The 24,051-nt window shown below is 37.2% G+C and overlaps 1 long non-coding RNA gene and 1 pseudogene across 4 annotated transcripts in view; one reads left to right on the top strand and one right to left on the bottom strand.

The window, feature by feature from the left end:
- Positions 1 to 24,051, top strand: part of LOC147911912 (uncharacterized) — an 85,865-nt gene that overhangs the window by 40,555 nt on the left and 21,259 nt on the right. For 3 of the 4 annotated variants that reach the window (XR_015550607.1, XR_015550606.1, XR_015550605.1), the window contains exon 2: positions 4,117 to 4,193. This is a non-coding gene — a long non-coding RNA (uncharacterized LOC147911912). Of the gene's footprint in view, positions 1 to 4,116; positions 4,194 to 21,006; positions 21,107 to 24,051 lie in introns of all 4 variants that reach the window. The other variant, XR_015550604.1, reaches the window with a different exon arrangement.
- LOC101400756 (elongation factor 1-beta pseudogene) lies at positions 823 to 1,680 on the bottom strand (annotated as a pseudogene).

Below are 24,051 nucleotides of genomic sequence, written 5' to 3'. Positions count from 1 at the left end.
TCCTTTGTATTTCTGTAGTATCAGTTGTAGAGTCTCCTTTTTCATTTATAATTTTGTTGATTTAGATCTTCTCTTTTTTCCTTGGGTAATCTAGCTAAGGGTTTGTCAATTCTGTTTATCTTTTCAAAGAACCAACCCTTAGTTTAGTTAATCTTTTCTTTTTCTGTTTTCTGTTTTATTTATTTCTGCTGTAATCTTTATTATTTCTTTCCTTCTGATAACTTGGAGCTCATTTTGTTCTTCTTTTTCTAGTTCCTTAAGGCATAGAGTTAGCTTGTTAATTTGGGATCTTTCTTGCTACTTAATGTAGGCATTTAATGCTATGGACTTCCCTCTAGGACTGCTCTTGCTGCATCCCACAAGTTCTAGTATGTTGTGTTTCCATTTTTGTTTGTATGAAAAACCTTTATTTCACTTTAATTCTTCTTTGATCCATCGTTTGTTCATGAGAGTGTTGTTTAATTTCCATATGTTCATGAATTTTCAGATTTTCTCTTGTTATTGGTTTCTAGTTTCATCCCATTGTGGTCAGAGAAGATACTTAGTATGATTTTATTCTTCTTGAATTTGCTAAGACGTCTTGTGGCCTAATATATGGTCTATCCTAGAAGATTTTCCATGTGCCCTTGAGAAGAATGTATATTCTGTTGTTGGATAGAATATTCTGTAAATATCTGAAAGGTCCATTTGGTCTATAGTGTTGTTCAAATCCACTGTTTCTTTATTGAGTCTCTGTCTTGATGAGCTATCCATCGTTGAGAGTTGGAGTATAAAATTCCCCAACTATTATTGTATTGCTGTTTATTTCTTCTTTTAGTTCTGTTAGTTTTTGCTTTATATAGTTAGGCATTCCATTGTTGGGTGCCTAAATATTTATAATTGTCATATCTTCTTGATAGATTGCCATATTATCATTATGTAATGAACTTCTTTATCTCTTTTTACCTTTTTTTTTTTGTCTTTCAAGCTTTTATTTAAGGGCAATGATCCATGATGGATTTTTAGATCTTGTTGAAAGCAGCCACATACATGGACTGCACATAGTCCTCAAAAGCAGTGATCTGCTCCTCCAGCATATCTGTTCCAACTTTATTGTTTTCAAGTACACACTGTATTAGAATTTTTTTTTAATTTCATACCCCACTGGAACTAGTTGAGAGGATCCCCAGACTAAGCTGTCTGCTTGAATGCTTCTGATGCACTCCTCTAGTTTTGCCATATCTGTCTCATCATCCCAAGATTTCATGTCTAATAAGATGGAAGACTTGGCAACAAGTGTGGGTTTCTTGGCTTTCTTTTACTCATACTGTGCAAGGCGTTCTTCTCTTAGCCTCTTTGCTTCTTCACTTTCCTCCTCGTCATCAAATCCAAAGAGATCAATGTCATCATCATCCTTGCTATTTGTAGCTCCACTTCCTGTGGTGTCTTCCACATCAGCAGGGCCATACTTGCCCAAAGCTTTCTTTACTCCTTGAAGACTGGCTTTCTCCCTCTCATAGGACTTGACGTGGTTGTACCAGTGCAGGGCGTGACACAGGTCAGTGGGGGGTGGGCAGAAACTGCTTCAAACACGGCCATGTCCACCTGCAATGGCACAAACCCCTCAATGTAGCTCTGATCCACCAGGTAGTCATTGAGCACCTGGAGGACAGTGGTGCTTCTCAGGTCCCCAAAAGCCATGGTATGGCTGAGGGGGCTGCACAGCACATAGAGGAGAGAGTGGCGGTGGGTGTTGAGCGTGGCAGCAGAAAAAAGCTCTTTTTACAATTTTTAGTTTAAAGTCTATTTTATCTGGTATAAGTTTATCTACATCTAATTTTTGGGGGGTATCATTTGCTTGAAATGTCTTTTTCCATTTCTACACTCTCAGTCTATGTGTCTTTACGGCTAAAATGAATTTCCTGTATGCAGCATATCATTGGCTCTTGTTTTTTTTTTTTTTCCCAGCCATTCTGTATCTTTTGATTGGAGAATTTAATCTGTTTACATTTAAAGTAATTATTGATAGGTAAGGACTTACTAGTGCCATTTTGTTAATTGTTTTCTGTTGTTTTGTAGATCCACTGTTTCTTGTTTCTTTCCCTGCTGACTTTTTTAAAGTTTTGGTGTCTTTTGTTATCAGTATGCTTTGATATCTTTGTCATGTTCTTTTGTGTAGTGGTACAAGGTTTTTCTTGTGGTTACAATGAAGCTTACATAAAATATCTTAAAATTATAATATCCTATTTTATGCTGATAAAAATTTCAATAGAATTCCTAAACTTTTCTTCCCCTCACATTTTAGATTGTTGCTGTTACAGTTTACATATTTTTATATTGTATAACTAATAGATTATTGTAGTTATGATTATTTTTACTACTTTTATTTTTTTTAATTTTTTGCTTATTGCAGTAACATTGGTTTATAACATTGTATAAATTTCAGATGTACATCATTATACTTCTATTTCTGCATAGATTACATCATGTACACCCCCCAAATACTAATTACAACCCATCACCACATACATGTGCTGAATTATCCGTTTCGCCCTCCTCCCTCTCCCCTTCCCCTCTGGTAACCACCAATCCAATCTCTGTCTCTATGTGTTTGTTTGTTGTTGTTATTATCTACTACTTAATGAGTGAGATCTGCAGCAAATATGGAAAGCAGTATGGCGATTCCTCAAAAAATTAAGGATAGAACTACCATATGATCCAGCTATTCCACTGTTGGGTATTTATCCAAAGAACTTGAAAACACCAATGTGTAAAGATACATGCACCCCTATGTTCATTGCAGTGTTATTCACAATAGCCAAGACTTGGAAGCAACATAGGTGCCCATCAAAGGACGAATGGATAAGGAAGATGTGGTATATATACACAATGGAATACTACTTATCCATAAGAAATGATGAAATTCAGCCATTTGTGACAACATGGATGGACATTGAGGGTATTATGCAAAGTGAAATAAGTCACAGGGAGAAGGTCAAATACTTTTATTTTTTTAAGTTTTGAACTAGAGTTGTAAGTAAATTATGCACCACCATTACCAAATTATAGAATGTAATTTTGACTATATATTAACCATTACCAGTGAGTTTTTTATTACCTTTTAATGGTTTTATGATTCTAATTAGTGTCCTTTTATTTCCACTAAAAGAACTCCCTTTAGCATTTCTTGTAAAGCAGGTCTAGTGTTAATGAACTCCCTCAGCTTTTGTTTGTCAGAAAGTCTTTATCCCTCCTTCATTTCTGAAAGACAGCTTTCCTAGGTATAGAATTCTTGGTTGACAATCTTTTTTGTCAATATTTTGTATATGTCATCTCATTCTCTCCTTCTCTAAAGTGTTTGCTTTGAGATCTGCTGATAGTGTTATCGGGGTCCTCTGTTATGTAACTTCTCTCTTTCCTGTTGCTGTTCTTAAAATTATTTCTTTGTCTTTGACTTCTGACAATTTAGCTATAATGTGTCTCTGTGTAGCCCTATTCAAGTTCCACCTATTTGGGGTCTGTTGGGCCTCATGAATGTGGACGTTCATTTCTCTCCCCAAGTTTGGGAAATTTTCAGCCATTCTTGCTTTAAATATACTTTCTGTTCCTTTCTTTTTATCTTCTCCTTCTAGAATTACCATAATGTGACTATTGCTTCTTTTCATTATGTCCCATGAGTCTCAGAGGCTTTCTTCACTCTCTTTCATTCTTTTGTCTTTTTGTTCCTCTGACTAGATAATTTCTAATGTCCTATCATCCAGGTCCTTGATATTCTACTTTCTGCAATGTTGAGTCTGCTTTGAAATTCTTTATTGAATTCTTCAGTTCAGTTATTGTATATCTCCACTCTAGGTTTTCTGTCTTTTTCTATGGTTTCTACTGCTTTTTTGAACTTATTTTGTTCCTGCATTGTTTTCCTAATTGTATCTGTTGTCTGTCTGTGTTCTTGTAGTTCACTAAACTATTTTAAGAGGATTATTCTGAATTCTTCAAGAGTTCATCGACCTCCATTTCTTTAGTAACTGTTATTAGAGCTTTATTAGTTTCCTTTGGTGGTATCATATTTACCTAGGTTTTGTGATCCTTGATTTCTTATGTTGTTATCTGTATATTTGAGTAATCAGGTTCTTCTTTCAGACTTTACAGGTTTGCTTTGGCAGAGGCAGCTCTTCATCAGTCAACTCAGTTTTGCGTTTATGGGTGTGTCTCTAAAGGTAATGTCCTTGGCCACGTGAGTCCTGTTATTATGCTTTATTTTTGAGTGATGCAAATGTTCAAGTTCTGAGGTTGGCGATAAGAGTGTTTGCCACTGGCTGAGAACAGTTGGATAGGACTGCTATCTTTGTTCTCTACCTAAGGGAGGCTGTAGGATGGGCTTGGATTCTCTGTTCAGGCTTACTATATGTTTGGGACTGGGTACTAGATTCAGTAGGAGATGGGGCTATGAATTACCTATCCTTCCCTGGCAGGGCAACAGGACATGACCCAGAGCCTGCACAGCTGTTGTTTGGGGATCTGATTCATGTGAGAGTGTGTAATGAATTCCCTGGTCAGGTGAGGCCATCAGTTTTACTCTGAAAGCTGGGGAAGCCATGGCTGTGCTCTCTGTTCATGTGTCACTGTAAGCAGGGAAGTTGGATGAGCTAAACAGCTTCGCAGGTGCTCTGGTTATGTTCCCTTATTGGACAGGTTGAAGGCTGTATTCAGCAATGAACGGAGTATAAATTATTTTCCCTGGCCAGGTGCAATTGGAGAAGCAGCTCTAAAGCAGATAAAATTCTTTGTTGTCTTAACTCAACCCAACCCCTGTCCAAAGTTCCCTGGCCAAAAATGTCCTTTGGTTTTTCTCTGGAAACTATTGGCTCTGTCTGCCCTTCTCTCAGCTCGAGTGCTGCTGGGCCACACAATTTCCAGTTGTCTCCAGTCAATTATGGTCAGATGGGGCCATAAGACATGCTCCACAGTGGCTGGGGCTATGTCTCAGCTTCCTTGTCTTGGCAGGAAGGGATGGGGTCACTCCAGACAGCTCTTAATTTTCCAAATAGCCTCTTTGGTTGGGAAGGGCTGGGAGCTACCCACAGCCTTGGCTATGAATTAATCCCCTTGCCTGTGCATAGCATAGGAACACTCCATGTCCAGTACTTGCTTTGTTCTGGGATGATCAGCTCTGAATGCACACCTCTCTGCTTGAGCACCACTGGGCCACAGAGCTTCCAAGTGTCTCACCAGCCCTTCTTATCATATACATTCAGGAACCACAATTGGGTGGAGCTATTTCTCAGCTTGCTTGCTTTGGTGGTAAGGGGAGGGGCCACGAGCTACCCTCAACCTTGGCTATGAATTAATCCCCCTACCAATGTATTAAAGGGAAACTCTCACCTGTACTGACTTTGCTCTTGGGGTGATCAGCTTTTTTCACCCACTTCTTGGCTAAGATTGTTGCAAGGCTACATTGCTTCCTTGTGTTCCTGCCAGACTTTCTGATCAGTTGTGGCCAGGAGACACTCTCCACAGTGGGTGGGGTTGTTACTCAGCTCCATGCCTGGGCATGGGCAAACTAGGCTCTAGAGCTGGCAAAACTCCTTGTTTGAGGATACAAATCAGGCAAATGTGCAACCCACCAAGTTCTCTGTTCAGAGTGTGCCTCTGACTTGGCTCTGCAGATGAACAAAACCGCTGATTAAGATTACAACTTGGACATTGCAGGTGTGAACTCAGTCTGCCAAGATCTGTGTGCTGGTTGTTGCAAGCCCCTCTCCCCTTCTCCATCACAGTCAGATTCCCAGTGGTTGATCCTCACATATTCCCCTGCAATCCCCATGGGGCAACATCAGTGTAGATGCTCCCACAAAGCACCCCACAATGTTGGAGAAGCTGATTGTTCCCCCTGGGTTCTTTTCCCACTGGAGGAATCAGAGGATCAAGAGAGACCTCTCTGTGTGGTGTTGTGCTTGCCTGGGTGAGGGCAATGTGGTCAACGTGTAGCCACTTCTGTTACTCTAATAATGAAGTCTACCTTGGTCTCTGTGGTGTAGGTGGGGTGCTTCAGCCTCACCCCTGTGTTCTAAGATTCTCTCAGTGGTGTCTTGTTCTTGAAAAGTTGTTGGTTGTTCTTGTGAGAGGGAGTGATGTGAGGAACAACCTATGTCACCATCTTGCTGACATCACTCCAAAATTTGAGTTTTGCAGGGCATTCCAGAAGAGAGATTATATATGGTATAAGGATGAGAAAGACAGGAGTAATAGAAAGAGAAATAGAGAAAGGAGAAGGCACATAATGATGGTTTTAACCCAGGTCCTAAGGAGGAAAATGTGGCCTGTGAAAAAATCCTCATGGTCAGAAATAGCTAATAAATATTTAAGACAAGGATGTTTAAAATTCCATCTTAGGCCTAAAAAAGAATAATCACATGATCATGTCAAAAGCTGCAGTAAAAACATTTGACAAAATCCTACATGTATTCATGATAATAAAAAAAAAAACTTACTATAAACTAGAAATACAAGGGAATGTCCTCAACTTGATGAAGACTATCTACAAAAAACCTGCAGCTAACATTATACTCAATAGTGAGAAACTTGAAACTTTCCCACTAAAATCAGGTAAAAAGAAAGGATGTCCCCTCTCACCACTCCTTCCAACATCATACTAGAAGTCCTTGCTAATTAAATAAGAGGAGAAAAGGAAATAAAAAGTATACAGATTGAGAAGGAAAACATAAAACTGTCTTTGTTCACAGGGGACATGATTGTCTATGTAAAAAATGAGACAAAATTAACAAAAAACTCCAGGAACTAATACACGATTATAGCAAGGCTGCAGGATACAAAGTTAACATACAAATATCAATCGCTTTCCTATATATTGACAATGAAAAACTGGAATGTAAAATTAAAAACACAATAACATTTACATTAGCACCACCAAAGTTGAAATACTTGGGTAAAAATCTAACAAAATAGGTAAAATATCCATTTGAGAAAAACTACCAAACCCTAATGAACAAAATTAAAGAAGAGCTAAATAAATGGAGACATATTCCATATTCATGGATAGGAAGACTCAAAATTGTCAGGATGTCAGTTCTTCCCAATTTGAACTATAGATTTAATGCAATCACAATCCAAATCTCAGCAAGTTATTTTATGGCTATCAACAAATTCTGATGCTTTATATGGAAAGGTAAAAGATCCAGAATAGACAACACAATATTGAAGGTAATAAACAAAGTTGGAGAACAGATGCAACCCTACTTCAAGACATTATAATGTTACAGAAATCAGGAGATTATGGTATTGGCAAAAGAATAGACAAATAGACTAACAGAACAGAATACAAAGTGCAGAAGTAGACCCCCATAAATACAATCAACTAATCTTTGATGGAGGAGCAAAGGCAATACGATGGAGCAAAGATAGTCTCTTCAGCAAATGCTACTGGAACAACTGTACATGTACATGCAAAAAATAAAAGGAATCTAGACACAGACCTCACATGCTCCACAAAAATTAACTCAAAATCGATCACAGACATAAATGTAAAATGCAAATCTCTAAAACTCATAGATCACATAGGAGAAAACTTAGATGACTGGATATGGCAATGACTTTTAGATACACCACCAAAGGCATGATCCATGAAGGAAATAATCAATAAGTTGGACTTCTGCTGTACAAAAGATAATGTCAAGAGAATTAGAAGACAATCCATAGACTGGGAGAAAATATTTGCAAAAGACGTATCTGATAAAGGACTGTTATCCAAAATATACAAAGAATTCTTAAAACTCAACAATAAGAAAACAAGCAACCTGACTACAAAATGAGCCAAAAACCTTAAGATATATCTCATCAAAAAAGATATACAGATGGCAAATAAGCGTGCAAAAAGATGCCCAAGTCATATGTCATCAGGTAAATACAAATTAAAACAACAATGAGATACCACCACACACTTATTACAATGGCCAAAATCTGGAAGATTGACAACACCAAATACTAGCAAGGATGTGGAGCAACAGAAACTGTCATACACAGAGATTGGATTCCTGGTTACCAGAAGGGAATGTGGGATGGAGGAGGGCAAAAGGGATAATTCGGCACATGTGTGTGGTGATGGGTTGTAATTAGTATTTGGGTGGTGAACATGATGTAATCTATGCAGAAATAGACGTATAATGATGTACACCTGAAATTTATACAATGTTATAAACCAATGTTATTGCAATAAACAAAAAATTAAAAAATATTTAAAAAATAGGCAAAGATCTGAATAGGCATTTCTCCAAAAAAGATATCCAAATGGCCAATAAGCACATGAAAAGACTCTTGACATATTATTCACTAGAGAAATACAAACGAAAATCACAGTGAGATACCACTTTATACTCATAGGATGGCTATAACTAAAATGACAGGCAATACCAAGTGTGGGTGAAGATGTGAAGAAATTAGAACCCTCATACTCTGCTGATGGACATAAAAAATGGTGCAGCCACTTCAGACAACAGTTTGGCAGCTCCTCAAAAAGTTAAACATAACAATATCATATGACCCAGGATTCCAATACTAAGTATAAATCCTCAAATACTGAAAACAGATACTCAAACAAATACATGTACGTGAATGTTCATGGAAACCCTATTCACAATAGCTGAAAGAAGGAAACAGCCCAAGTGTCCATTGATAGATAAATGATAATGGTTTTTTGAAGAAGATTGGTATGTAGCGAAATTAGTCCTTGATTTCAAGGAAAGCCATGAAAAAAACTGTAACTGGGAAAAGATATAAGCAAAGAGATAAATGAGTCCAAGAATACTGGGAGAGAATTAGATGATAAGAGTCAGTACACAGAGTCTGTGTGTGTGTGTGATTGTAATATATATATGTGTATGTATATAATATTATACCTTACATATTATAATACGTTATGTATCTATAAATATGGATTTTCACATGGGAAAAATTAAAAAAAAAAAGAAACTGTCATACATTGCTGATGGGAATGCAAAATGGTACAGCCACTTTGGAAAACAGTTGATTTCTTATAAACTAAACGCTCTTACTGTAGGATCCAGTAATTGTGCTTCTTTGTATTTACCTAAAGGAGTTGAAAACTTATGTCCACACAAAAAGTTACACACAGATGTTTATAACAGCTTTATTCATCACTTCCAAAACTTGGAAACAATCAAGATGTCCTTCAGTAGGTGAATGGATAAATAAACTTTGGTACATACAAACAAAGGAATATTACTGAGCACTAAAAATGAATGAGCTACTAAGCAATGAAAAGACATGGAATAACTTTAAATTAATATTTCTAAGTGAATGAAACCAATCTAAAAATGTTACATACTGTATGATTCCAACTATATGACATTCTGGAAATGGCAAAACCACATGGAGATTACAAAAAGATCAGTGGTTGCCAGGGGTAGGGGTCAGTGGGGAGGGATGAGTAGGAGAAGCACAGAGGATTTTTAGGGCCATGACAATACTCTGTGTGATACTATAATGATGAATACATGTCATTACACATTTCTCAACACTGCATAATATAAAAAACCTAAGAGTGAACCATAATGTGGACTATGGACTTTTGTTGATTATGATGAGTCAATGTGGGTTCACCAACTGTAACAAATGTACCACTCTGGTGGAGAATTTTGATAAAGGCGGAGGCTATGCACGTGTGGGGGCAGAAGTATTTTTCTCTCAATTTTGCTATGAACCTTAAATTTCTTTATAAAACTAAAGTTCTAAAAAAATTTAAATTCCATCTTAGTTGTTTGTACTATGTTGCTCTGTAATCTACCAGTACTTTTACTATTTAAAGCTGTCAGTAAAAGTGTCCTACACACAGTAGACTTATGATAACAATACTTCCACAGAACGACCGAATGGACATACATCAGCTTGGGATAAGCCAGTGAGGGAGGAACATATGAAAGATGTGATGTACAGAATATAGATTTTTTAAAACATCAGCAGAAATAGGAATCTCAAGTAAGTTATAAGTCCCTTAAAAATCCTAAATTAAGAGCAGATGTAGAGTTTCCCACAACATGTGTGATAGGAGCTTAAGCCATTTTAATTGAACATTAAAAGACAGGTGGACCCCAGAAGGCTGAAGCCCTTGAAAATACCTGGGCAACAGATGCTAGATACTGTACCAAAATGGCAATTATGGTTAGATGGTGAGATTGAAGCAAATTTTCATTTTTTTCTTTTAGTTTTCTCTATTTTCAGAAAATTTTAGAATAATTAACATCTCTGTGGTTTATATAATCAGAAATAAACAATATGGCTATTGTCACATTGGAAAAAAGTTACAAAAACAGTAATATCAATAAAAGAGTTCTCACAGAGCCCGAGCTCTCCACCTTTTACCTTCACAAATAATACTGGCACTCTCATAGGAGAGTAAATAGTCAGCAATTCCTGGAGTGTTTGTGTTTTTCACTTACAAGAATATGTATCTTCTGAATGTTATAAGTGAATCACTGTGATAAACATTTCAAGGATTGAAATATGCCTATTATATGGGCCCTGCTTGCAACCTAATGGTGGACCAGGAGGAAGAGAGATAGGGAAAGTGATGAGGGTAAATGAGTACAAGGGTAATTGAAAAGTCACAGTGGAGGTGGAAGTGCAGAAGAGCAGAAATCTTGTTTCAGTCATGTTGAATGAAGATGTCCTGGTGGAAACAATATATGGATGATAGCCTGAAGATACTTCTTTTCAGCTGTAGGGCTTTTTCTGACACCTAACAGTTGGGGATACAAACAGTGGGCAGTAGTTGGAAGGGAAGGACAATTCTTGGATAGCACATAGTGTGGCTGGTTTATGTTACTCTAAACAGAAAATTCTGATCACCAAAGGAAACTACAACAAATAAAGAATATCAAAGAGGACACAATGTGGGTGAGTTTGATGTAGGAGGAGTGGTAACATGGATATGGATGACCTGGATCCTAGGAATGATGGGGACTAAAATAAGTGACAGCCATTGAAATTATTTTCAATGACCAAGAGTGTGGCTTTAGGCAAGTTAGGAAAGCCTATTGATGAACCAGGTTGAAAATAGTAACATTTACTGAGACCAGCTTGTCCACCAAGACTCAAAACAGGAGCAATTTTTGGGAAGGAAATCAGAGTTATCAATTCAGACACAGGTACCAAGATGCTGTATGACAGTCTGTCAGGTACTTGGAAGAAAGAAGCCCTAGCCTGACCTACTTTCAATAATTCTACCAGAGTTGAACAAACAACATGTGCAAGCTAAGTGCTAGACACTGTGCTAGGTGCTGAGAACACAAAGATGAATATAGACCCAGATGACCCTTCAGAGCGTAGACCTATGAGGCCCCTTTTTTAGCTACATTGGTTATCAGAGTTCTAAAATGTAGAACAGTATTTGTTGCATTAAGAGAGGTCCCAGGTCAGATTGTACATGTCATATACAGTCTTGTGGGTAGGCAGAATTAATTAATTTCATGGAGTAGACTCAGAGTCAGAAAGACCTTCTTTGAATGAATCAATTCAAATGAAGTGGCTAGTTAAGGCCAGGAAATAACCAAAATAGGGACAAGGTTTGCGCCTTCCAATTGAGCTTGAAATCAGATAGAGGCTGACTGTGCCCAAGTGACGGCAGCAAAGAACAGAAAATTACCTTTCCCCAACTGAATAGGCTCCCACTGGGATTAGGAAACACTAGCAAGAACTTTAGGCTGGGGGTTTGCTGGGAGTGGAAACAAAGGCCTGCAGAAATAAGCCCAGTCTGAAGTTATGCCATTGGATAGTGCATTCCAAAGGAAAGGAGAACTAAAAGAAGTCAAGACGTTGGAGCAACATCTTGCTGATGTCAGCATCATGGTGGCATAAGACATGACTCATTTTTGTTCCCCCTTTGACTAAAATTTGGCATCTATCCATGAATGAAACTGTCTCTGTGGGAGTTGTGGGATCCAGAACCATATGCCAACGGACCCAGGAAGAGCCTCACAAGTGTGCATCAGGTAGTAGGCAGATAGACCTCAGTACTGCATATAGTTTTATCCTTCCATATGGCATATAGAGCTGGATAGGAACAAGGAAGAAAAGTAGAGGCTAGTATTACCAAACACACAGGTGTAGGTATCATGGTTCACAGAGATTTGACCTTAAGACAAACTCAGCAGCTTCTGCCACTGATGAAATCACAGGCCAGCCCAGCCACTGCAGAGCCTTGCCTGGCAGATCTCACCAGCTGTCTGTCACCCCACAGGTATTTGTGTTCACTAATGCCAGCAGCCTGAGTAGCTCTTCACCCTCATTAGAGTCTGGGAGCTATGCTCATAGCCAGCCCAGCTTCTGCAGCTGCACAAGCACAGGACACCATCCTAAGCCCCGCCTGCTGACCCCTACCTGCAGGCCCACACTTGGCACTGGCCCCTTCAGCTGTGCACCTGCGTGACATTGGCCTGACACCCATCATTGGCATCCACCGCATAATGCATGCATGGGGGGAAGAGTGAGCAGCCACAGGAAAGCACACCAACATCCAGGGCGCCCATAGCTGTGGGATGGGGAAAAGCTCTGTCTTCTGTCAGAGCCAACACCACTGCACTCACCTGTAGACAGTCCATCCAGCTATGTAACAGGATGACCCCAGTCCAACCCCCATCACTGGCTTCCACTGCAGTGTTCATGCCCAGGGGGAGAGAGTGCAGCCACAGGAGAGGACGCTGACAGCAAGGGCCCCTGCAGCTAGCCAAAGCCAGAGAAGGACATTACAAGAAAAGAAAACTACAGGCCAATAACCTTGATGAATATACATGAAAAATTCTCAACAAATATTGCCAAACCAAAGTAGTAGAAAGAGAAATTATGTATACAATACCATTTACAATTGCAACAAAAAGAATAAAATACCTAGGAATACACCTAACCAAAGGGGGAAAGATCTGTACACTGAAAACTATGAAACATTGCTGAAAGAAATTGAAGAAGACACAAAGAAATGGAATATTCCGTGCTCTTGGAAGAATTAACATAGTTAAGATGTCCATACTTCCTAAAGCAATCTATAGATTCAATGCAATCCCTAACAGAGTTCCAACAACACTTTTCACAGAAATAGAACAAAGAATCCTAAAATTTATATGGAACAACAAAAGACCCTGATAGCTAAAGGAATCCTGAGAAAAAAGAATGAAGCTAGAGGTATAACACTCCCTGACTTCAAAATATACTACAAAGATATAGTAAACAAAACTGCATTGTACTGGCACAAAAACAGACACACAGATCAATGGAATAGAATTGAAAGCCCAGAAATAAACCCACACATCTATGGACTGCTAATCTTCGACAGAGGAGCCAAGAAAATACAATGGAGAAAGGAAAGTCTCTTCAAAAAATGGTGTTGGGAAAACTGGACAGCCACATGCAAAAAAATGAAAATAGACCATTATCTTAAACCATACAAAAAATTAACTCAAAATGGATTAAAGACTTGAATGTAAGACCTGAAACTATGAAACTTCTGGAAGAAAAAGTAGGCAGTACGCTCTTCAATATCGGTCTTAGCAACATATTTTCAAGCACCGTGTCTGACCGAGCAAGAAAAACGATAGAAAAAATAAACAAATGGGACTACATCAAACTGAAAATCTTCTGCACAGCAAAAGAAACCATCAACAAAACGAAAGGAGAACCTAACGATTGGGAGAAGATATTTGCAAACCATACATCTGATAAGGGGTTAATCTCCAAAATATATAAAGAACACATGCATCACAACAACAAAAAAACTAACAACCCAATTAAAAAATGGGCAAAAGACCTGAACAAACATTTATCCAAAGAAGATATACAGATTGCCAATGAGCACATGAAAAGATGTTCAGCATCATTAATTATCAGGAAAATGCAAATCAAAACTACAACGAGGTATCACCTTACGCCCGTCAGAATGGCTATAATTAACAAGACAGGAAACAACAAGTGTTGGAGCGGATGTGGAGAGAAGGGAACTCTCATACACTGCTGGTGGGACTGCAAACTGGTTCAGCCACTATGGAAAACAGTATGGAGATTCCTCAAAAAATTAAGGATAGAACTATCATACGATCCAGCTACTTCATTGCTGGGTATTTATCCAAAGAACGTGAAAACACCAATGTGTAAAGATACATGCACCCCTCTGTTCAATGCAGCGTTATTCACAATAGCCAAGACATGGAAGCAACCTAAGTGCCCATCAAGGGAAGAATGGATAAAGAAGATGTGGCATTTATATACAATGGAATACTACTCAGCCATAAGAAATGATGAAATCCAGCCATTTGTGACAACATGGATGGATATTGAGGATAATATTATGCAAAGTGAAATAAGTCAGAGGGAGAAGGTCAAATACCATATGTTCTCATTCATTAAGTAGTAGATAATAACTACAAACAAACAAATAGAGACAGAGATTGGATTGGTGGTTACCAGAGGGGAAGTTGGGATGGAGTAGGGTGAAAGGGATAATTAGGCAAATGTGTGTGGTGATGGATTGTAATTAGTATTTGGGTGGTGAACATGAGAACATGATGTAATCCATGCAGAAATAGAAGTATAATGATGTATATCTGAAATTTATACGTTATAAACCAATATTACCAAAATAAACAAAAAAAAGGAAAAAATAAAGAAAATAGTGCTATTCATGATATTATCAAAAACAATAAATTTTTTAGGAATAACTTTAACCAAGAGGGTGAGAGATATGTATACTGAAAACTATAAGACTTTGATGAATGAAATTGAGGAAAACACAAACAAATTGAAAAATATCCTGTGTTCATGGATCAGAAGAATTAGTATTCTTAAAATGTCTATACTACCCAAAGCTATCCATAGATTCAGTGCACTCTCTGTTAAAGTTCCAATGGCATTTTTCATAGGAATTTAAAAAAAAAAAAAGCAGGGACTGACCCAGTGGTGTATTGGTTATATTTACGTGCTCCCCTTTGGCAAGCTGGGGCTCACAAATTCAGATCCTGGGCGTGGACCTGAACACCATTTATCAATCTCATGCTGTGGCAAGCCTCCCACATACAAAGTAGAGGAAGATGGGCACAAATGTTAGCCCAGGGCCAATCTTCCTCAGAAAAAAACGAGGAGGATCATCTTCCTCAGCAAAAAAAGAGGAAGATTGGCAACAGATGTTAGCTCAGGGCTAATCTTCCTCGCTAAAAACAAAAACAAAAACCAAAAACACTAGAATTTATATAGAACAACAAAAGACTCCAAATAGTCAAAGTAATCCTGAGAAAGAATAACAATCCTGGAGGCGTCATACTACCTGATTTCAACTATACTACAAAGCTATAGTAATCCAACAAGTATGGTACTGGCAGAAAAATAGACAAGTGGACGGAGGGGACAAAATTGAGTCCAAAAGTAAATCCACACATTACAGTCAACTAATATTTGAAAGGGAGCCTAGAATAGTGAATGGAGAAAGGGTAGTCCTTTTCAATAAATGGTGCTGGAGACTCTGGATACCCACATATAAAAGAATGAAATTAGATCCTTATTTTACACCACCCACAAAAATTTACTTGAAATGGATTAAACACTTAAATTTAAGACCTGGAACTGTAAAACTCCTGGGAGAAAACATAAGTAAAAATATCCTTGATGTTGATCTCTGCAGTGATTTACAGTATATGATAGCAAAGGCATAAGAACCAAAAGCAAAAATAAATAATTGGGACTACATAAAGCAAAAAATCTTCTGCACAGCGAAAGAAATAATCAAGATTGCCTTTTTATTTTGCGGGAAATATTTGTAATTCATATATCTGATAAGGAGCTAATATCCAAAATAACATATACACTTCAATAGCAAAAACATAACTATCCAATTAAAAATTGGGCAGAGGAACTGAATAGACAGTTTTCCAAAGAACACATGCAAATAGCCAACAGGTACATAAAAAAGTGCTCAACATCACTTATCATCAGGGAAATGCAAGTAAAAACTACAATGAGATATTACGTCACACTTGTTAAAGTGTCAGTCATCAAAAAAACAAGAGATAAAAAGTATTGGCTGGGTGTGGAGAAATGGAAACGCTAATGTACTGTTGGTGGTAATGCAAATTGCTACAGCCACTATGCAAAACAGTATGGAGGTTCCTCAAAATATTAAAAATAGAATCACCATATGATCCACCAATTCTACTTCTGGGTATATATCTAAAGGAATTGAAATCAGAATCCTGTAAAAATATCTGCACTCCCTTATTCATTGCAGCATTACTAACAATAGCCAAGATATGGAAACAATCGAAGTGTCCATCAACAGATGAATGGATAAAACTGTGGTGTGTGTATACATATTCATCCGTGAGAAAGAAGGAAATCCTGTCATTTGTGACAATTTGGGTGAACCTCTTGAAGGCATTATGCTAAGTGCAATAAGTCAGACAGAGAAAGACAAATACTGTATGACATCACTTATATGTGAAATCTAAAATAAGACAAACTAAGAGAAATAGGTTAGATTAATAGTTACCAGATATTTGGGGTGGGGAAAATTAAAGATATTGGATAAAGAACACAAACTTCCAGTTATAAGATCAACAAGTTTAGGGATCTAATGTAAAGCATGGTGATTATAGCTAATATACTGTATCATATATTGCATTCTGTAAGAGACTAGACCTTAAATGTTCTCGCCACAAAAAGAGATTGTAACTGTGTGATGGGATAAAGGTGGTAGTGAGCGCTATGTTGGTAACCATTGTGCAACATATAAATGTGTCAAATTAACACTTTGAACAACTTACATTTAAACAATGTTATGTGTCAATTATGTCTCAATAAATCTAGGCAAAGAAAGAAACTAAAAAAAGAAAAAAACTAAGCTCAAAGTTAGCAGAAGGAAGGAAATAACAAAGATCAGAGCAGAAATAAATGAAACAGAAAGAAAGAAAACAATAGAATAGTTCAATGAAACTAAGAGATAGTTTTTTGAAAATATAACATAATTGATAAACCTTTAGCTAGATTAACTGAGGAAAACAGAGAAAAACTCAAATAAAATCAGAAATGAAAAAAGAGACATTACAACTGATACCACAGAAATACATAGGATCATAAGAGACTACCATGAACAATTATACACCAACAAATTGGATAACCTAGAAGAAACAGATAAATTCCTTGAAACATACAAATTACCAAGACTAAATTATTAGAAATAGAAAGTCTGAAGAGATCAATGAGTAAGGAGATTGTATCAGTGATCAAAAACCTCCCAACAAAGAAAAGCCCAGGACCAGATGGTTTTAAGGTGAATTCTAGCAAACATATAAAGAAGAAACATACCAAACTTTCTCCAACTCTTCCAAAAAAATTGAAGAGGTAGGAACACTCCCAAACTCATTTTGTAAGGCCAGCATCATCCTGGAACCAAAGCCAGATAAGGACACTACAAGAAAAGAAAACTGTAGACCAATATCCCTGATGAATATAGATGCAAATATTCTCAGCAAAATAGCAAACTGAATTCAACAGCATAGTAAAAGGATCATCCAGCTACATTTATCCCAGGGATGCAAAGATGGTTCAACATACACAAATCAATAAATATGATATACCACACTAATAGAATAAAAGATAAAAATCTTAAGACCCTTTTGATGCAGAAAAACATTTTACAAAAGGCAGCATCGTTTTATTATAAAACCCTCAACAACTAGGAACTATAGAAGAAAAATAACAAAGGCCATATATGACAATCCCATAGCTAACATCATACTCAATTGTGAAAGGTTGAAAACTTTTCTTCTAAGATCAGGAACAAGACAAGTGTGGCCACTCTTATCACTCATATTCACTATAGAACTGGATGTCCTAGCTAAAAGAAGGATGCAAGATAAAGAAATAAAAGGCATCCAAATCAGAAAGGAATAAGTAAAATTCTCTTTATTCACAATTGACATAATCTTACATATATAAAATCCTAAAGACTCAACCAAAAAACTGTTGGAACTAATCAATGAATTCAGTAAAGTTGTAGGATACAAAATCAACATACAGAAATTATTTGCATTTCTATACACCAACAATAAAACATTTGAAAAAGAAATAAAGATAACAATACCATACACAATAGCATCAAAAACAATAAAATACTTAGGAATAAATTTAACCAAGGAGGTGAAAGATCTGTACACTGAAAACTGCAAGACATTGATGAAAGAAATTGTAGAACATACAAACAATTTGAAAGACATCTTGTGTTCATGGATCAGAAGATTTAATATTGTTAAAATGTCTATACCACCCAAAACCATCAATAGATTCAATGTAATTCCTATCAAAATTCCAATGGCATTTGCCAAAGAAATGGTAAAAACAATTCTAAAATTTGTATGGAACCACAAAAGACCCTGAATAGCCAAAGCAATCCTGAGAAACAATGAAGCTGGAGGCATCACACTTCCTATTTTCAAACTATACTTCAAACCTATAGTAACCAAAAAAGTATGGCACTGATGTAAAATAGATACATAGACCAATGGAAAAGAATAGAGGGACGAGAAATAATCCTCTGCGTATACAGTCAACTAATATTTGACAATTGATCCAAGAACGCTTAATGGGGAAATGATAGTCTCTTCAGTAAATGCTGCTGGGAAATCTGGATAACCATAAGCAGAAAAATGAAATTGGATCCCTATCTTACACCATTCACAAAAATTAACTCAAAATGCATTAAAGACTTAAGACCTGTAACTGTAAAACTCCTAGAAGAAAAATTCCAGAATAACATACTTGATATTACTCTTGGCAATGACTTTTGGAATATGACACCAAAAGCACAAGCAACAAAAGCAAAAATCAATCAGTGGGATTACAAAATAAGATACAATCAAAATGAAAAGGCACCCCACAGAATGGGAGAAAATATTTGCAAACCGTATATCTGATGAGGAGTTAATATCCAAAATATATTTAAAAACCTCATACAACTCAATAACAAAAAAAAAACCAATTAAACCAATTACAAAATGAGCAAGTAACTAAATAGACTTTTTTCCAGGAAGACATCCAAATTGCCAACAGGTACATGAAAAGATGCTCAACATCACTAATCATCCAGGAAATTTAAATCAAAAGCATACATAATGAGGGATCACCTTACACCTGTTAGAATGGCAATCATCAAAATGCCAAGAGATAACCACTATTGGTAAGAATGTAGAGAAATTGGAACCCCTGTGCACTGTTGGGAGGAATGTAAAGTGGTTCAGCCACTATGGAAAATTGTATAAAGATTCCCCCAAAATTAAAAGTAGAACTGCCATATAATCCAACAATCTCACTTCTGGGTATATAGCCAAAGGAAATAAAATCACAAATCTTTACTCTCATGTTTATTGCAGCATTATTCACAATAACCAAGATATAGAAACAACCTAAGTGTCTATGAATGAATGAATGGATAAAGAAAATGTGGTGTGTGTGTGTATATATATATGAAATATTATTCAACCGTGAAAAAGAAGGAAATCTTGCCATTTCTGACCACCTGGATGCAACTTGAGGGCATTATGCTAAGTGAGATAAGTTATTAAGAAAAAGAGAAAAACTGTATGATATTACTTATATTTAGAATCTCAAAAGCTGAACTTGTAGAAACAGAGAGTAAAATGATGGTTACCAGGAATGGGGAATGGGACAATTGGGGAGATATTAGTCAATGGGTAAAAACTTGCGGTTAGAAGACGTATAAGTTCTGGGGATCTACTGCACAGCATTGTGATTATAGTTAACAATAATGTATTAAATATTTTAAAGTTGCTAAGAGACTAAAGCTTAAATGTTCTTACTACAAAAAGGAAAGATAATTATGTGACCTGATGGAGGAGTTGGCTAATGCTAAAGTGGTAATTATATTGCAATGTATAAGTGCATCAAATCAACACATTGTACACCTTAAACTTACACAGAATTATATGATAATTTTATCTCAATTTTAAAAAAAGATGTTGAAGCAGAGACACAAAGAGTGAGATTGGAAATAAGCTACTGCTTTGCCCCTGGTATCTCAGTTCTTCATATACCTAAGCCACACAAGATCCCAGTCTAATCTTACCAGGCAATGTCCAAGTCAGGGAGTTTCCTGATGACTCAGGAAACTGCTGCTGAGTGCCTGTGGTTAAGTGCAGTTAGGAAAGGCCCCACCTCAAAACGAGCCCTCAAATTTCACTGATTTACAAGGACATTTCCCTGTTGGTCTCTCAGCCTTCCCTTATCTCCAGCTCTCTTCCCTAAGGCCTCTTCTTTAATATGTTCCAGTCTGTTTTATGCCCTGGAGAAATGGCTGAAGAGTTTTTATTTTGGAGTGAGTGATGGTTCTCTGCTACGTCCCTTTGCTGATGCAGATTTTCTCCTGCTTTTGTGTCTCCTAGAATTATTTCTGTCAGATTGAGATGGGGAAATGATGTGATCCTCAAGTGGCTTTTATCTCTCAGAAGCCCCTGAATGACCTAAAATGGCAAATAGTCTGAATGCCCACATCACCAAACAGTTTCTGTTAATACTGGCATTGGAAAACTAAACTGGGAAGCTGAAGTTACTGAAAAGGCATGCCTCTAGAGGGTGCGATTTTGGTCAAAGAGGGAGTATGTGGTCGATGTTTCCATATATTGCACTTTGTTCTTTTAAACGGTAATCTATGAGCCAAGACTGAGTCTCTTGAACATGTTACTAATTATTTAATAGTTATCATTCCATGTTCATTTCCATTTAAGACTGGGCCAAACGTGACTGCTTTCACCTTAAACTTATTCATCTTCAAATATCATTGCCCATGAGTATGATTGAATATATAAAAGAAATGATGACATTATAAAGTTAAGAAGGAGGAGATAGGGCTTCTGAGATACCATAAACAACCTTGTATAGTCCAAGAGAGAGTGAATGGTCCAAGTTCTCTTTGCCTTAGGTAAATTTTCTTCCCTCTCTTGCATCTAGTGTGCATCTACCTTGGGAGCCATTCTCAAGATCAGAGTGCCAGACAGTGAAAGTGACCATAATGCAGACTACTTAAGCCTGATTCTGGTAATTCCTTCAGGTAAAGGACTAAAACAGCTTTTATGTGGCTTTGCCCAGCTCAGTAGCATAAGGAATCAAATAGAGATATGGAAAAGAAGTATTAGCAAATTGGTGTTTTCAAGTTCTTTGGATAAATACCATAATTAGTATTTGGGTGGTGAACATGATGTAATCTATGCAGAAATAGAAGTACAATGATGTACACCTGAAATTTTTACAATGTTATAAACCAATGTTACTGCAATAAATAAAAAATTTAAAAAAAAAAGAAGTATTAGCACAATACTGTATATAATTGATGTGCACCATCCCATATCTTCTCTGGAAACTGAAGTGTCATAGTAGGCATTAGTGCAGTTCTAGAAAAGAAATGAGGAGACTCACACTCCTGACTTTAACAGAACTAAGCCTGATTATGAACCAACACCACTTACTAACCTGAGTTGGGATAACTGGGGGACTCACCTGTGAAACTGACAAAAACAGTTAGAAAGAAGGAAAAAATGTTTCGAGGGGGTAAATGGTGGCCAGAGAATTAACATTAATTATAATTTTTTTGAAAAATTGGGCTAATTCTACGGAGACAATAAAAAGATCAGTGGTTGTTAAGGGTAGGGGAAGAAGGAATGAATAGACAGAGCACGGAGGATTTTTAGGGTGGTGAAAATACACTGGATGATAGTATAACAATGGATACATGTCATTATACATTTATCTAAACCGATAGAATGTACAAATCCAAGAATGAACCCTAATGTAAACTATGGACTTTGAGTAATCATGATATGTCAATGTTGGTTCATTGATTGTAACTGGTGGGGGATGTTGATAATGCTGAAGGCTATACATATTGTGAGGAATCTCTGTACCTTACTCTCAATCTTGCTGTGAATTTAAAACTGCTCTGAAAAAATTGTCTTAAAAAAATTTGGTTCAACTTCATGGGGAGGAGTCTGTGGTGGGGAAGGGCTGTGAGCAACCATCAGGATTAGTGGTTTGTGGCAGCACAAGTCTCTAGATGATTAGATAAGCTATTTATTCTGATATTCTAGCTCTTTGACCTTTACTTCATGCTCTGAAACTTCAGAAAACTTTCTAACTGGGATCATGTTTTTTTCTGATGGTTGTGCCACATCTGTTTAAGGTAAAGAATTTCCCAAAGGAAAATATTTTGCCCCAAAAATTCTTTAAGTTTTTATCTAAGAGATAATTACAACTTTGAAAGATGAATTACTTTAATAAGTTATAATTTACTTAGGTGCTCAATGAAAAGCCTATTCTAAGGAAAAAGAGGGCAATTGATCCTCCAACTCCTAAACATTTTCTGTTAGATATATACTCCAAATCCTAAAGAAAAAAATAAGTCTTAACTTTGAATCCTAGTCCAGCTCAGCAATTTACTAGCTGTGACTTTGCAAAAATTATTTAACATCTCTGAATCATAATCTCTACAATGTGGATATTAATAATACCTGCTTTTATTAATTCATGTATGCATACTTGTAGACTCTGCCAGATTTTGCAGTATTATGCAGACTTCGGAATCAACTACATAATATTGACCTCTAATATACTCTGTTAATACAAAAATTAGTTTAAAAACATGTAAAAATGTCATAGAACTTATTCATCCAGGACCTTTTATGCCAAAGATGTGAAACACCTAAGAGCCAATTTGTATTATCTCAACACAGATACTAATTAAAATTAGTCTGAGACCATTGATATTCGGTAATAACCTGGCGATCATGTAAAACATTATTTCTTCCATTTCTTCTTGTTTTTCTCATTTTTTGAAGTTAACCAAGAAAGATACCTTACTTGGATTATAATACACTGGGCACACAAAATTTCCCTTATGAAAACTAAGTAGCCTCCTGAGGTTCTTTATCTCTTCAAGAATTTCATGTGCTTCAACTCCTCAGTTTAAAGGCCACTTCTCTTAATCAAATGATCAAAGTTATCATCAATAATGGGGTAACTCAACATCATGTGCCTTCTGATATAATGCACTGAGAAGAATATATTATCACTTCTGTGGTATTCTTGCAAAAAATGCATAACAGAATTTACTCAAAAGGAAAAATCAGACAACTCAAATTGAAGACTATTCCAGGATGTGAAGATGGCAGCAAAGGTGGGCTCTGAAGTCACCTCCTCCAGTGGACACAACAAATTTACAGCTACTCTTGGAACAATTACCCCTGAGAGGGAACTAAAAGCTGGATAAAAAGAACCCCACAACAAAGGACAATCCTGACTGAGGTGGAAGAGGCAGAAATTACTTTCTGAAGAGAAAAAAGGCACCTTTGCAAGGTACGGTGTTTCACAGCCGGTCAGGAGCAATCTTAATGTACACAGCTTTCCTGGGAGAGTGAGAAACCTGAGAAGGAGAATGTTACCACTATAAACTACTAAAATCAATGGGGAATAACACCAGAAAAGCTGTCAGACATAAGGGGAAAAAAGCCTGCTCTTAAAGGGCCCACATGCAAAGTCACCGATTTTGGAAAGCAACCTAAAATCACCAGAAAGAAAGGTGGACAATCCTTTGGTGAAAAGAGACTCACCTGATAAGCTCTGGATGCATCTCAGTAAGATGTGAGACCTCTCCAGGGACTGAGACACTGGGGGAAGCCATTATTGTGACCTAGCACAGGTGTGCTGACATATATGTTAGCAGAAACAATTGGAGTTCTTCCCCTGGTCCGTTAGCCCAGGGTCTGTCCCACCCATGAGAGCATCCATTTGATCCAGCTCAGCCAGGGCAGGGAGCCAGCCCTAGGCACTGGGTCCACCCAACAGCAAGACTTTGGGCAACTTGTGGGTCCGCATAGGCTGAGTGCTTGGATCCTCTGTAGCTGAGTGACTTGGTCTGCCTCTGTGGGGCAGGGCATGCATGAGGAGCAGGTGGAGTGTGTGGGGCATTGGTGGACTGTGTGGGGTCTCTGCAGTGGGATGGGT

This window comes from Ceratotherium simum, chromosome X, assembly GCF_057802395.1.
Source record: "Ceratotherium simum simum isolate JZ-2026a chromosome X, ASM5780239v1, whole genome shotgun sequence".
NCBI classification, from domain to species: Eukaryota; Metazoa; Chordata; class Mammalia; order Perissodactyla; family Rhinocerotidae; genus Ceratotherium; species Ceratotherium simum.
Note: the sequence above shows the minus strand (reverse complement) of the source record. Positions and strands in the feature narration are given on the sequence as shown.